This window comes from Lissotriton vulgaris, chromosome 1_2 (genome assembly GCF_964263255.1).
Source record: "Lissotriton vulgaris chromosome 1_2, aLisVul1.2, whole genome shotgun sequence".
Taxonomy (NCBI): Eukaryota; Metazoa; Chordata; class Amphibia; order Caudata; family Salamandridae; genus Lissotriton; species Lissotriton vulgaris.
In genome coordinates, this window is record NC_141686.1 from 267659646 (window position 1) to 267674405 (window position 14760).

Genomic DNA, 14760 nt, shown 5'->3' on the forward strand with positions numbered 1-14760 from the left:
GGTCTACAGTCACACAAGCTACGAATATCAGCTCCAAGCTGCGCAGTGGGGATGGTGCACAAACACATCTGTGTCTTCTCTCTGCTGGGACCAGACACAGAAGACATCCGCCAGGATTGGGATTATACACAGACAGACACCGGGGTCTCCGGGAGACCCCTGAGGTTGAAACCACCACAGTAAGCAGTACAGACCAAACCTAGCATCCCTTCCAAAGTGGGTTGCGGGGAGGGAGCAAACACACAACTGAAGAGCTCTCTAATCAGACACACAGACATGATATCATTCTGTCATTCCAGGTATCGCTAGACAGACAGCAGGGGTTGAGACCTCCAGGATTAGAGTGCAGGCAGAAGCCTGCATCCGTTGCCACCTAGGCTGCAATGATGAGCTGAAACAAGTCAGTGTCTTCTCTGTGCAGGGAGTATGGAAGCGAGAGGTGTTAGGTGCTATCCAGCAAGAGGCAGCAAACAGATGCGTGCTGATTAAGATGTACACAGAAGGGAGGGTCAATGAACGTAACACAAAAGCCGTGGACTGACAATATTGAGAGAGGCATGTGCATGTAAAAGGGGACAATGGAGGATAGAAAGGGGCTTTCTATTCAGAACCGGGGTCTGAGAGGCAGAGTAAGCACAAGTCGTGGTGGGACCACCCAGGAGCAGGTACAGCCCTCTCAGTACACCCGAGGAGGCGTTTTAACGAAAACCACCAGGTACTTTTAAGGCTTCTTGAAATTCGGAAAAGTTTTCCAAAAACTCAACCTACAGATTATGGTCACTTTATCATTTTTTTCATTTCCTCACCTATAGAAACCAGGTCCTGAAGAAAGTCAACCAGACCCCTTATGGGCAACCAGTGGCTGAAACATGTCGACCTTTTTACGGACACTTACTAGTGCGGAAGCCCCTTAACCACAGCTTCCTACGCACGCCTAATTCCTTTAACTAGGCCTCTTCTCCAGCACTAATTAAATTTACTCTAACTGGTCATAAAAGCCTTTTTTATTTTTATTTTTTTCAACATCCCTAATCACTACTGCACTAACCAGTGGTTTGCATGAAGCATACAACTAAACCCAATGATGATGCTGTCAGTCACGTCGCTAACATAAAGGCTGAGAACCAAGATACACCGCCATCCGAGCCTTGGTACGCGAATGAGGGTTTTTTTTTTTTTAAATGGGAACCAGAAACGATTAAGATTACAAAACCCTGGTTACTCAGGACAAGTGATCCCTTCCCCCATTGATTTTTTGGTACAACAATGTACAACAGGTCATTTAAAAACTGTTGGGGAGTTTCATTGGTCACAAGTCACTAAATGACACCAAAAGAGTTTAAGAGTAAGATGACAACTAGAGACTAGGAAGAAGAAGGCTTTGAAGCAGAAAAACCAAGGAGAAAGAGGATTGATAAAATACATCCAAGGGGCGTCATTAGTAAAATAATGACATGAGACTACAGAGCCTAAGGAGTAATAAGCTATGATTCGAGATTGGTGGAGGAGAATGTCCAGGAGTAAGGAAGTGCTTGAGTTGTGAGATGGGAAAGATCAAGAGTAAGAGGGATAATGTAGAACTAGGAGGGAAGATCAGGAGTACAATCAGAACATGGGAACTAGGGGGCTCATGAGTAGGAAGTCATGAAATTACACTGGTGGATGAGGATCAGGAGTAAGAGGACACCACAAGGGACTGAAGTTTAACCAGGAGTCAAGTATAAAACAGTGCTGTGTTATCAGAGGGGAGTGCTTGAAGATAAGAGGAATGATATAGGATTGCAAGGGAGGATCAGGAGTACCACCAAGGCACGAGACAGGACTCATGAGTAAGAAGTCATGATATGCAACTGGTGGACGGGATCAGGCGTAAGAGCACACCGGATGAGATTGAAGTTAGACCAAGAGCAAGAAGTGGTTTATTTTTTTAGTATTTCTTGGTAATTTGCTTCTGTCTAATTCAATGCTTAAGTTGAAGTTCGGTGGAGTTTTTGGTGATTCTTTCACAATTCTTCTGTCCTTAATCCAGACCAATGGCTGAAAAAAGAATCCAACAATGGCAAACCATGCATCGGAGCTCCCGGGGAGCATGTTTGATGTCACAGAAACATTTCAAACCACCCACTGGTGGCCCACGGTGACGCCCACAAATAGAGAGAGAGAGAGAGAGAGAGAGAGAGAGAGAGAGAGAAAAGGCAATTCAGGACCCAACTACTAGATGAGAGATTAATGCACAGCATGTGAATTTAGAAAAGATTCAGGCCGCAGTTTTCACAGAAGAGAAAGTGAATTAAAGTAGCATCCTTTAGCCAAAGTGCCACAGAAAGAGACATTAATTTTATGAGAAAGGCTGGGACAGGCACAGGTGATCCTTAGCACAGAGTATCTAAGGTAATGCTGGAGACCATGTGGAACCTGTACAGAGACCTGGCAGTAAAGGTAAGATCAGGGGACCATGAAGTACCTGTATAGAGAGCAAATGGTAGCTAGGAACAACAGGAGGCTAGCAGTCCCCACAGTCTGAGGCGTCAATGGCGCAGCGAAGCACATGCTCAGAATAACTTGCTCTTTATAAACCCTCTCAACTTTGATTGGTGACTCTCAGGTTACAAGACAGAAACAGAAGTTAATAAGTAACACTACAAGGAAGACGATAGCATTAGACAGGTGTAACTTGGGGCATGGGTTGGCATGGAACCAACAAACAGTTCCACAGAGGAACAGAAATGATAAACACGACTAAGAAAATTGAGCGATAAGCAAATGATGAGCATGGAGGAAAGAATGTGTAGAAGGAAATAAAGATAGCGATATCAAAAATCCTCAACAAAAACTGGAAGATTCTGCAGCTGGACAATACTGTGGGGAAACTAATGGGCAAACACCCAACCATAACCTACCGCAGAGCAAGAAACCTAAAGGATCGATTGGTCCACAGTCATTTTAAAAGAAAGAAAAATGATTCATGGCTGAAAACGAAAGAGTTTGTCAAATGTCACAACTGCAAGGTCTGCCAGATTGCTAAACCAACAACAGAAATCAAAATAGCCAACAATACAATGTGGGCAATCAGAGCACTAATCACTTGCAAGAGTCAAATTACAGTATATGTCATTGAATGCCCGTGCCCACTCAAATATGTAGGCAGTACAATTTGTGAGCTGAAAAAGAGAATACTGGAACATGTCGAGCCACCATTAACAAGGCTAGAACAAATGCTGTGGCAAAACATATGGAGCAATATCACAAGAGTGATTGGAACTAACTCAAATTCTATGGAATAGAAAAGGTGCTACAAAATGAGCGTGGTGGAAACAGAGAAAAAAATCTCCACCAAAAAGAATCGTGTCATATCCTTAAATTGAGAACATTAACACCTCACAGCCTTAACCAATCAGAAGAACTATACATTCATTTATAAACCATGAACTAACTTCCCTGATGGAATTACTCAAAGAAACAATTGCACCTTCACTGAGTACTTGCATATAATGGAAAACTTTGCCAAATCTTTATTGGGCCCCAACGAGTCATGGAATTACCAACCCATCAGAGGGTTCTAAATTTATAGACAATCGGAAGAAAAAAATACATCTGACCCACTGGCAGGTTGGACTTTATGAACTGGAGATATAACACGTGGAAAAATGATTGAATAAACATGTGAGCCTATTAGATTAAAAATAAAAAATTATAATTACAAAATGGCCTTTGCACTTCACTGTATAATGTCTTAAAAATATTGGTTTAAATGAGCACTTTCACTTTAGAAACAAATGAAAAAAACTCATGGGACACTACATCTCCCATAATACTTAGGGGCGCTTGTTTTCACCACACAGGAAATGATGTAATGAATTTCAAAAGTATTTTACTGGTCTCTTTTCAAGCACAGATTAACATCGTGATCAAAGTCTTATGTTAAGACCGAAACGCGTTGTTCTATCGCCTTTACCCTAATCACGTGTATGAAAAAAAAAGAAAAATTGCAAAAGTCCAATGGAATGCAAGCCGTTTATTCTTCTGGCTGTGAAGAATTATGGTGAATATTACAGCGGTTTCATTCAACTGCGGGATCTCGCACCTACAACAAGCTCAGCAACGCCTGACGATCATGAACCAAATGCTTGAAGGAAATAAAGAAGTAAGAATAGAATACAGGATGGAACTAAAAGAAGGACAGATAGATGGAATGGGAAACAACCATCACAACGCAACTTTCACAGCGCAATACCATCACAACGCAACTTTTACAACGCAAGATCCATTACACGCATACTATTACAACACATGCCATTACAATGCAGATGCTATTACAACGCATGCCATTACAACATAAGTATGGGTAAATGTGAATGTATGCGTTGTAATGTTATACATCCGATGGAATGGAAAGAAGGAAAAAAAGAAATGAAGAAGGAAGGAAACTTTGCTCAGGGAAGCAATTCCAGTGGACCTCTCTAGAAAGTACTGAAATTGCCTCTTTGCGCATTCACCTACTCCCATACCATTCAAAGTGGGGCTGGGAGATATATTTTTTTAGGACTACTCCCTTGTGTAGCTCTAACACAAACTGTAGGAAGTAATAGTAAAATAAATAAAAAGTACCTCCTCATCCTCCTTGGCACTGAGACTCAGTCCCAAGTCTCCGTCATGGGTGAGGCGTTTCTATCTTCTGGTCACCAGCATGATCTAAAAAAAGGGAGACATATCAGTCAGAAGGGGGTTCCCAGAGATCAACCAACGCAAGCCAACTGCAAGCCATGAAGCTGCAAAGTAAAAGATGAAATTAAAAAACACAACACACATCTCTGCCCCAATCTCTCTCTATACCAAAAAAGTGCAAGACAAACAAGTTACTTACCTTTGGTTTGGATCTTTCTGGTGGATATTATACCCAAGTGCAGATTCCTCACTTTGTGAATATTCCCCAGGCGTCAGACTGGGTCCAGAAACTTTTCAACGGTACCTCTGCCTGCTGGTAGGTGGTGGTGTGCCGCTCTGAGACGTCATTATTCTACTCCGGAAGTGATGTGGTGGACAGCAAATAAGCGGCATACATGCGTTGCGATGTCAGTAGCTTTCTAGGCAGTTTGCGTCCTCAGACTCAAAGCCCTTCAGCAAATTGGTCTGAGCCGAGGCACATCTCTGGATCTGAGCCATTTATAGATCTAAAAAGAGTTCAGTTCACGGAACGGGGAGGTGGGATGGTCGGTTAGGAATCTGAGGTTAGATAGCGCATCCACCAGAAAGACTGTTACCGAAGGTAAGTAACTCGTTCTCCTGATGGCGACTTTCAACTGCAGGTTCCGCATCCTGTGGATAGATACCATTTCAGTACCTCCCTATCTGGTGGATCTGTGAACTGGTTCAAACCAAACTGTCCTGGTGGACCGAGAAGACAAATGTCCCTCTCGACGGACCGGACTGTCGAGGCAGTAGTGCTTCATGCTGGTGTGCACCAAAACCCATGTGGCTTTCTGACAGATGTACAGTGATAGTAGCCTTGGCCCTTTTAAATGAGCTCATAAGCCCTCTAGAGGCTGCTTCATAGCCAGCACATAGCAGATCTTTAAGTAGAGAACAATCTATAGGGAGATGGTCTGTTTTTGCACCGCATTACTCCTCTTCGCTCTGGAAAACCCTACAATGAGCTGATCATCAATTCGGCGTCGCCCTGGTACGATCGATATAGAAATTCAAAGCTCTTTTAGAGGCTAAACAATGGTGCCTCTCTTCCTCCCTAGAGGGTTGAGGTGGAGCAAAGAATGCCAGAAGGGTCATAGCGTAACTGAGATGAAAATTATTGACCACTTTCGGTAGAAAGGAAGCTTGGGTTCTCCAAGCTAACTTATCTAGAAAGAAGGTGGCATAAAGATGGAATTACACAAAGAGCTTGAAGCTGCCTCACACGTCTAGATAATGTTATGGTGATGAGAAAGACGGTTTTCTAAGCCAGAACACACAAAGGACTACTGTGCAACGGTTCAAAAGGGGTGTAAATCAAGAAGGTGAGGACTAAATTCATGTCCCACCGAGGAATCACAAAATGTTTTGGTGGGAATAAGTATTGCAAACCTTTCAAATGCCTTATCACAAATGGTAATTTAAATCATAAAGGCTGATCCGGCAACCGGAAGAAGGCCAAAACAGCCAATGTGTAGCCTTTAACAGTGTCCAAAACAAGTGGTTGCTAGGCAAGAGACAAAACAAAGAGAAAATCTTCAGTCAACTTTGTTTTTTAATAGTCAATTTGTGGGGTGCTTCACCAATCCACAAATTTGTCCCAACATCTGGCGTACAGATTTAGTGGCGAAACCTCGCCGCCATGATGACATCAACAACCATAGGTTGAAGTCAAAGACAGTCAACTGTCACAGTTCCAGCTCTAAGCATGGAAATGCAAAGTGTGCAGGCCCAAGTGCAGAACCCTGCCCTGCTGTTGAAACATAAGGCCCCCCAAAGAGGCTGCTTGGTCGGAGAACAAATGCTCATGCCCAGGAGTTTGGGGTACCACACTCTCCTGACTGAATCCAGTGCCACTAAGATGACTTAAGCCAGTCATTCCTCCTGGTCTTTTTCAAAACCCGAGTCAGAACAGGCAGTGGGGCGAAGGCATACAGGAGTCCAGAACCTCACTCAGAAGGTGCCTCTGATGAGAGTTGCTTTGGAAACGCAAGCACACAGAAGTATCAACATTGCACGTTCTTGGTGGTGGCAGAAAGATGGAGCCATGGTTCTCCCTATAGCTGAAAGGCAGCCCGCGCTACCTCTGGGTGTAGCTGTCATTTGTGATCCGCTAGGCGCATGGGGCTGCGTTAGTCCGCACTGACCTTTGAAGATCACGCCAGGTAGTTCACCACCAGAGAAATCCCTTGACAATCCATCCACTCCCAGAGGCGCAAGGCCTCCTGGCACACAGATTCCAAGCCCTGCTTGCTTGATGCAGTCCCACTTGGTGGTGGTGATGTCTATGAACTCCTAACACCAGCTGTCCTTTGAAGGTAGCAGAAATGCTTTTTACCCCAAGCGAATCACGTTCAACTCTAACAAGCTGATGTGGAGTCGAGTCTCCACTGGATAACAGAGTCCTCCGGTCTGCACCTCTTCTAGGAAGCCTCCCCATCCGAGTAGTGTTGCTTCCCTGACCATAACCAGCAGTGGGTGGGGTAATGAGAGGGGCCTGACACAGACACAATCGCGGTCCACTAGTCACCACTGCAGATCTTTTGCAGTCTCCTCTGAAATCTAGATATAATCAGACAAATGTCCCTGATGTTGCGTCCACTAGAATTTCAGGTTCCACTGTAGAGCCCGCAAGTTCCATCGGGCATGTGACACAAACAGGATGCAGGAGGCTAATAATTCCAGCAGCCTAGGAGTCAGCTGTATTGAGACCCAGGACAGAGGATGAAGCATTGGGGTAACAGCCAGAATGTCCTGGACTCTCCATTCTGCGAAGGAGTCTGGTATAACTTTGGCTCATTGATAGTGAACCCCCCAAAATCCCTAAATCATCTAAAGGTGGTTGATGACTGGCTGGAGATACCTCGCCTTCAACAGCCACCACCATCACTTCTGTAAACACCAGAGGGTTGCTTCTGAGCAAAAAGGGAAGCATTGTGAACTAAAAATGCTCTTTGCTAACCGTGAACAACAGGTAGAGCCTGTGAGCCTGCAGGACGAGGATTTGAAAGGAAAGTGTTTTGCAGTCTCCAGGGTACAAGGCAGACAGGACATAGCCTAGAGATAACATCTTGAATTTGTCCTTCCAGAAGGTGGTGTGGAGAAACCATAGATCTAAAATAGGATGAAGGCGTCCTTCAGCACAAGGAAGTACTGGAGATAAACACGCAGTTCCTACTTCTGAAGCATGAACCCTCTTTCCACGGCCTCTTTGGTCAAAAGGGCCTGCACTTCTTGCCGTAAGGCATATAGATGGCCCTCTGTCAGCTGTCCTGAAGGTGGTGGAAGGTGCAGCGGGATAAATAGAAAAAGAAGGGCATCGTCTTGGCAGACAATTTCTAGACTCACTTGTCTGTTGTAATGGTAGCCACCCTTGGGAGGATATATCAGATCCTGCCTCCGACAGGGTGACTGTGAGCCGGCAAGGATCCATTAAAGCGCCTTTGCGGTTTCTGCACCTTGAGGGCCGAGGGACTGAGCTACACATTGTCCCGGCTGACCTCGTTGTCTGGGAACTGCTATCTCAGCCACTAAATGGCTGAAACGCTTGGTAGGCTGGAGGAGTAGTCTGGCGTTGATGGAGGGGAAAGTCTCTATTGTAGCCTCAGAGAAGTTGAAAGCTGGTAGAATTGCCTTGTGCGAGCAGATAAGCTCAAGGAACACGCTGTGCTGCTGCTCGCTTTAAAGCTTTGCAAGGCTGAGTCCGCTTTATTCCCATACAAGGCAGGATCCATTGATTAATGGATCATATCCATTAAAGATGACTGGATGAGCCTAGAAAAAGCTGTAGATGTCAACCAGGCGTGGAGACAAAGAGCTGCACTGGTGCCCATGGTACGTCTAGTACAGTTGGTTGTATCCAGTCCTGAGCGTATCATGAATTTTGCAGCACCGTGGATGTCCTGAATAGCTTGCGTGAGGGGGTTCCATGTTTAAATATCGATAACAAAAATATAGCCAACAAAAATACCGATGTAAAAATATTGATTACAAAAATATCGACTCCCTATACTTAAACAGGTAGGTACAACAATATTGACTCAAAAATTTCGATGGAATAAATACAGATGTAAAAAATATCGACTTTAAAAAATAACATAACTTAAATTAATTAAATATTATTATTAACAAAAAAAATAAATGTAATATATATTTTACCTAATTATAACAAATAAACTTAATTTAATAAATATAAACAAAACATTTGTACACATACATATATTTACTCAAATACATTTTATTAAATTATCTTTATTTAATTCATAAACTTTGTTAATTATATAAAAATAAAATAAACACATATATAAATAATTTGAAATAAAAAATGTTTTCTATATTTAATTAACACATTCAACTATTTAAAAAAAATATACATACATTTAATAACAAAATAAAAACATTAGTAGTTCAAACATTTGATAGCGGCAGGGTAAAAATTACTATTGCCACTCCAATGAGTGCAACAGTTGGGAAAGCATTGGCTAGCGTAGGGGTAAAAATTACTATTACCACTCCAGAGTGCAACAGTAGGGAAAGCGCTAGATAGCGGAGGAGGGTAAAATGTACTATTCCCACTCCAGTGAGTGCAACAGTAGGGAAAGCGCTGGATAGCGTAGGGGTAAAATTTACTACTCCCACTCCAGTGAGTGCAACAATAGGGAATGCGCTGGATAGCGGAGGGGTAAAAATTACTATTCCCACTCCAGTGAGTGCAACAGTAGGGAAAGCGCTGGATAGCGTAGGGGTAAAAATTACTATTCCTACTCCAGAGGGTGCAACAGTAGGGAAAGCGTTGGATAGCGGCAGGGTAAAAATTACTATTCCCACTCCAGAGGGTGCAACAGTAGGGAAAGCGTTGGATAGCGTAGGGGTAAAAATTACTAATCCCACTCCAGAGAGTGCAACAGTAGGGAAAGCATTGGATAGCGTAGGGGTAAAAATGACTATTCCTACTCCAGAGGGTTCAACAGTATGGAAAGCGTTGGATAGCGGAGGGGTAAAAATTACTATTCCCACTCCAGAGAGTGCAACAGTAGGGAAAGCGCTGGATAGCGGAGGGGTAAAAATTACTATTCCCACTCCAATGAGTGCAATAGTAAGGAAAGCGCGGGATCCCAAAACAATAAAAAACAAAACTATCAACATTTTTATTAAATTTAATTTCCAATATTAACATAATAATAATATATTTACATTGATATATTAATTAACAAAGATAAGAAAAAATGAATTACCTGTTTTTTGCACTATAATATACCCAACAAACACCTAAAGTTAATTACACGATTACATTGGATACTTACTAATTAATTAATGAAAATGTATGTATTATTATTTATTAATGAATCAATAAAAAATGCATTACCACCTTTCACACTATTTACACACAAACACCACAACACACACCTAAAATGAATTACACACTTACAATTAATAATTACTAATTAATTAATTAGTTAATTAATTTTAAAATATTTAATAATTAATCAATACAAAGATTAATTACCACCCTTCACACCATCTACACATATAAACACCACAACACACACCTAAAATTAATTAAACAACATAATTAATAATTGACTAATTGAAATTAACAACGTATTATTAATTATTAAATTAACACATTAATTAATTAATCAATTAATTTATATAATTAAATTACTTCCCACCCTATTCCCCTATAAACCCACAACGGAACTAATAATGCAAAATGAAACTAAAAAAATATATTAATAACTAGAAGAATTTTAAAAGATATAATAAAATGACAAAATTCTCATTAAAAACACTAAAATACATAACATTAATAAATCGATATTTTTGTCAAGTATATTTTTGTAAACTATATTTATTACAACTATATTTTTGTTATCGATATTACTTACCTGTCAGTCGATATTCTTCTCAATTATATTTTTGGTGTCGATATTTCTTCCAAACAATATTTCTGCGGCAATATTAATGTCCTACAATATTTCTCCGGCGATATTCCTGCTCTGCACCGCATGAGGGATGCCTGAAGGTCGTCCAAAACAGCAGGTGAGACTTGAGCTAACGAATCCAAAGGGGCATGAGAAGAACGGCATAGGAAGCAGCTGGCATTAACTGATATTTGAGTAAGCTCATAGAGGAAAATATGATTTACCAAAAGTCTTGATTTGCGCGGATTCACACGTAGGAGAAGTAGTGTGAAAAGCATTAGGATTAAACCTGCAGGTGGAAGTTTGGACTACCAGACTCTCAAGAGTGGGATGCTGTGTTAGAAAAGCAGGGTCACCAGGTGAAGGGAATGGCAACATACAACCTGTTAATTGATGGACAGCCCCAAATGAGGTGTGGTCAAGTGCCCATAGGGGTGTAAGTAAAGGCCTCATTAAAAGTCAACAGTAGCTCAGAGGTAGTCTGACCAGGTTACAATCCTTCAGTGAGAACATTAGTTATTGACTTTCATGCTTGGTAGTTGCAAGTCAAGCTTCTCAGCATCCCTTCACATCATGACAGCGAAAGAAGTACGTTCATCCATAGCAAGACCTGCGTGAAGCACAAGACCAGTATGTCTTGCATCCTGTAGCTCTTCATACCAGTTCTTCTCATCATACTGGGAATCAAAACCACCCCCTATTTCCTTCTCAGAATGTGTGCCAAACGAGTAATGTAAAGTCTGGGCCATACGATGGGGTAAGGGCAGAGTATCACAATCTAATGGATTGACAAATGTTTTCACGTTGGGAGCGACTTCGGTCGAGGTGGTGATGGATTCAGTTCGGAGTTAGATAGCACTTTAGGCTGTATATCGGGCGGCAATGCGAACGGGGCCAGCGAAGGTGGTGATGCTTGGGTCAAAGCTGGCACCAAAGTCAGTGCTACACCCTAATGTGGTTCCCAGGAGCCTGGCTAACATTGAACGGTGAACCCGTTGGTGGAAGCCTGACTGGAGGCTCCTGCGGTTCCTTGGGGCCCTAAGGCGCACCAGAGGGAGCCGATAAAATGTCAAAGATCCACAGCCTAGCCTCTATGAAGGCTTCTACATACTGCACTGTAGCCAACGGATTTGAAAAATCAGGGTGTGTCAGACGGAATCGGTTCCAAAAGAGATCTGAAGAGGGATGGCGAGGCGCGTTGATGCCCTCACACCCTCCGGGGAATGCAAGAGTGGCGGTAAGCGCCAGTTGCCGGTTTGGAGCTTTGATGTTTCTTCTTCAAATGACTTGAAGGCTTTGACCACAATGAGAACCTGCTGCGGGAATGCCTTCAAGAGCAAGAATGAGATCTTCGTTTGGACTGCGACCAGACACAGCGCAGTGTCTTCATGCGCTTAGCGACAAAGTTTGGCTTTGTGTTCCCAAATATCCTTTGGGTTCATATGGCCGCAGTCGTCATAGGACCTGGGGACATGTTTGGACCTCAGGAACCACAGACTTCATGCGGGTGTGTCAAAGACATTTAATTACAACAGTACCTGCATGGATTGAACCCGGTCTCTTTTTCTGGGCTTGACATTTTCCCTTGCCCACAAGATCATGTTTGACAAAAAAACTGTGGTCAAAGACCATGAAGAAGCTGTGGTGATCTGTGTCTGCAGGACCACAAAGAAAGGCAGATGTCAGCGCGGATGGGTGGCACCTACATACATCACTTCTGGAGTGGAGAGTCAGTCCAGAGCCACACAACGCTACCTAGCACACAACTGTAGTTTCCAGATCCAGTCTCATGCCTAGGGAGTATTCACAAGGTGAGGAATCTGTGGTTAGAGGTATTCATCAGAAAAAAAAGTTGTACAAAACCGTGCACTAAAAAGTCTAGTGTTTACCATAGGAGCAGAAGGAGGCTCTGGTGAAATCACTTGAACATAGCGTAAACATGCAGACACATTACCAGCCTGGTACAGAAATATCAGGAGAAGGAAAGCACAGCATCCAGCAATCTTCTGCGCAGCCGGGCAGTGGAACATTGTGCACCCCTAAATGACTGACTAGACACACACACCAGTGGAAACGGGGTACGTGTTCTTCTTGTATGAAATGGTGAAATATTACTCAAACTGCAGGGCCCCTGAAAAGGCGGCAATGCCAGCTATACCAGAACCGAAAAACAGACACTCACTCTCTGGTGGTAGAGAGATTCACTGTCCTTTTCTCCAGGATTCGCTTCGAATGGCACCCCACGGAGCCAAGCCCTGATCTACAGCGCACGACACTGCAGAGTTTACAAATCTGCAAATCCCACATCTTGCACATGGTCTGACTCCCCTAGAGGCTGACAGTCTGGCATCCATGGTGTCTGCAGGACCAGGGGAAAACCTGCTAGCCCTAGCCGAAAGAGGCAGGCTCAACTGCGGCCCATCATTCGGAGGTGCACAGGGACAGGAACGCTTCTCCAGGGGGACCAGATATCGCTGAACTGTTTATGCTCCTGATTCCAAGTCCCAAGCATGGAAGAGGGCTAGTCTGCCATATCGGTCTTCCGACCAGTCAACTCAGTGCAGAGCTTTGGCTGTACAAGTTGTTGGGTGTACTTGGTTGGCCACAACCCCTGGACCGGATGCAAATGGCACCGGACTCAGAACCTGCAACTGGAGCAAGGTTGAGCAGCACTTCTGATGAGAATGTGAGCAGACTTCATAGAACCTCCAGTGTATGCAAGAGAGATGGGCACATTAAATGCAGCTGCCTGTTATCTCAACTCGTTCCAGGCCTCGGAACCTCTTGGTTCTGGTCCTGCTGCTAGAAACAGCAGCGTGCCCTCTTTGGTAAGACTGCTAAAAGCAACAATGACAAAACTATAACAATAAAACCTGGCCTTGATCAACCCAAGCAATGGAGAAAACAGGAACAAGGAGAGGGGGATTCAAGTCCAATCATAGAATGAAGTTCTACAGAGGGGTCAGCCACTCCTACAGACAAACACCACAGTACTCCTCCCATCACGGATGAGGTAGTAGTAGAAAGGACAACTGCAGAGGAAGGGGAGAGCGATACGAACAACCTATACTTTCATCTTCTCTAGTAATACTTTAATCACAAATTGGCAAGACAAGGACCATTGATCTGGACGTCTCACTTGTTGTAGACACTTCTTTGGGAAATTCAAGGCCCTCACGCACACATAGTATCATGCTTCATCATCAGGCTTCCCAAACCAAGATGTCTAGATGTGTCAAGCCAGGTAGGCTCTGCCATCTACTGTGGCAACAAGGTTTGTATGGTCTGAGGAGAGAAGTTTAAAACAGTCTAGGGCAATAACCCACAAAAAATGCATTATTATGGGCTGCCTTGGCTGGATTAAAAACTACCAAGTCTGCGACGGACAGATGACCGATGACACAGGTGTTGAGGGTCCCTTCGTGAGCGAGCTGCTGACGTGCCTGGGCACTCCTGAGGTAAGCAGTAAAGCTTGGGGGGGCTGGATGGGGACTCCTCATATCGAGCCTCAGCTGTGGGGTAGGTGGACACTAACACTTAAACGCCCCACCGAGAGACTCCAAAGTGGACATGATTTGCCCATCATATAGTTTCACTGTTTTAGGGTTTTTGTTATGGGGCGACGGGCTGGGGACTCATATCACCTGACCTGGGGGAGGCACAATTGCTACATTATGTTTCTTGGTTTAGGTTTGTTTCTGTGAAGCCAATGCACACATATCAACTCCTATGCAGTGCACATTGGTGAAAGGGAGTGATGCACTACTCACTAACAAACTATTGTAAACATGGGTTACGGATCTCCTCGAGCTCAGGCCTGACACGCACACCACCATGACACACAGTGGGGACACGTGCTGACAATCTTACCCCACAATATAATGCTGCAACGTGGAATGTCCATGGCATGGCAAACCCTACCAAACGTTACAGAATCTACACATACCTTAAGCAGCACCACACATTTATTTATTTATTACAGCAGCGAACTCCAGAAAGTTTGGGCCAAATGGAGAGTGCAGGTCTATGGTATATCCTCTGTGGCGTTCGCACATGGTGTGCTCATGTGGATTGCACCAGGGGTCCCTTAAGTAGTAAAATGACACCGGGTAGATGCAGGGGGTAGACATGTGGTATGAGAGGGCCAAAT

General features: G+C 43.6%; 1 protein-coding gene across 1 annotated transcript in view; it reads right to left on the bottom strand.

The window, feature by feature from the left end:
• Positions 1 to 14760, bottom strand: part of ST3GAL3 (ST3 beta-galactoside alpha-2,3-sialyltransferase 3) — a 732784-nt gene that overhangs the window by 605265 nt on the left and 112759 nt on the right. The window contains exon 2 of the mRNA XM_086953194.1: positions 4609 to 4692. The gene's annotated coding sequence lies outside the window, so the exon portion shown is untranslated. The remainder of the gene's footprint in view (positions 1 to 4608; positions 4693 to 14760) is intronic.